Source organism: Otolemur garnettii, unplaced genomic scaffold (genome assembly GCF_000181295.1).
Source record: "Otolemur garnettii isolate 467f Iridium unplaced genomic scaffold, OtoGar3 scaffold00064, whole genome shotgun sequence".
Classification (NCBI taxonomy): Eukaryota; Metazoa; Chordata; class Mammalia; order Primates; family Galagidae; genus Otolemur; species Otolemur garnettii.
The window spans coordinates 11,152,447-11,154,309 of NW_003852459.1; the positions used below are offsets into that span (position 1 = coordinate 11,152,447).

At 38.3% G+C, this 1,863-nt stretch overlaps 1 protein-coding gene across 1 annotated transcript in view; it reads right to left on the reverse strand.

Annotated features, from left to right (window-relative positions):
* Positions 1–1,863, reverse strand: part of STAM2 (signal transducing adaptor molecule 2) — a 38,593-nt gene that overhangs the window by 9,681 nt on the left and 27,049 nt on the right. The gene's annotated exons all lie outside the window — the stretch shown is intronic.

The following is a 1,863-nucleotide window of genomic DNA, read 5'->3' on the forward strand; positions in this document are numbered from 1 at the left end:
AAAAAAAAAAAAACCAATATTCTTATCTACCAACAAAAAATAAGATACCACTGTCAGAGCTTTTGCTTTTTTCCACTTCATATTATGACACTTTTCCATATCAACAGATATTACTAGTGACAATGATTTTCACTGTAGAAAATGTGGACCTACAGTCAGCCCTCTGCATCCATGGATTCGACCAATTTTGGACCAAAAAAAAATATATAAATTTTTTGCATTTTTTTGGCCGGGGCTGGGTTTGAACCCGCTACCTCTGGCATATGGGGCCAGCGTCCTACTCCTTTGAGCCACAGGCACCGCCCTGGACCAAAAATATTTTTAAAAAATTATGTCTGTATTGAACATATACACTTTTTCTTATCATTATTACCTAAATAATGTAACAGTTATTCACAGTAGCTGCTATTCACACAGCATTTACAATATACTTGGCATTTTAAAGATGATTTAAGAACATAAAGGAGGATCTGCATAGTTCATAAGCAAATACCATGCTATTTCATATCAGGGATTTTGAGCATCTATGGATTTTGATGACCTCTCCCATGGATACTAAGAAATGACTAATTTTTTTTTTTTTTAAGAGACAAAAGGGCAGTGCCTGTGGCTCAAAGGAGTAGGTGCCGGCCCCATATGCCAGAGATGGCAGGTTCAAACCCAGTCCCGGCCAAAAACTGCAAAAAAAAAAAGGTAAAGAAACAGTCTCACTTTGTAGCTCTCAGTATAGTGCAGTGGTGTCACAGCTCACAGCTCCTCCAGCTCTTGGGGATAGGTGATTCTCTTGCCTCAGCCTCCTGAGTAGCTGGGACTACAGGCGCCTGCCAAAACACTAGGCTATTTTTTTGTTGCAGTTTGGCTGGGGCTGGGTTTGAACCCGCCACCCTCGGTATATGGGGCCAGCGCCCTACCCACTGAGCCATAGGCACTGCCCAGAAATGACTAATTTTTTAAAACAAATCTCATGACAAAAGTTGTTTTAGTTATTTCCAATTTTGATATCATAAATAACATCGTGCTAAATCTTTGCATATATGTGTATACCTATGCACTTAGCATGCACTTGAAATTGCTGAGTTAAAGGATATGGACTATTTTTAAGCTCCAGAAAAGCCACATCTGTGATAATACTGACCATTTTTCTTTTTAAACTTTTCCAGTTTGATAATTAACTTGCCATTAACATCCCTGCATAGAAACAAAGTATTATAGGAGATATATAAGTATTTAACGCTTTTTCTAAAATATAATGAAGCTACCACCACTATTTCACTAATTTCCATGGGATTTAGTTTTCATTTTCTGTTAGACAATGGAAAAATTTCATGAAAAATGCCCCAAGGACTAAAGATTACAGTCTTCAGTGACCAGGAAAAGTCTTTCTGTTATAGCATTTCTCTGTAAGGGAGAAAGGAAGCAAAGTAATTTCATTTTCCTTATTCCTTTGGTCCTACCTAATGTCTTCTTGTGTTTTTTATTATATTATGAAAAATATAATATAATAAGTTTGAAATTAGAGAGAATGGGAAGGGATGATGACAAAGTACTAAGGCCTACCCCTTCTCTTCCATTCACTACAGTTTGTGCCTCTGCCTTCAGACAGAAAGATAAAATTAACTGGGCAGCGCCTGTGGCTCAAGGAGTAGGCCACTGGCCCCATATGCCGAGGGTGGCGGGTTTGAGCCCAGCCCCGGCCAAAAACTACAACAACAACAACAAAGAAAGATGAAAATAAGAGAAGGGGGCAGAACCAAGTCAAAATCCTGACAGTCTATCCTTCAGTGCTGCTGCAATTTCTAAAAAAATAAAAGTAGGTGGGATAACAAAGTTAAAAGGGCAAGAGAAACACAGAATTACAATGAA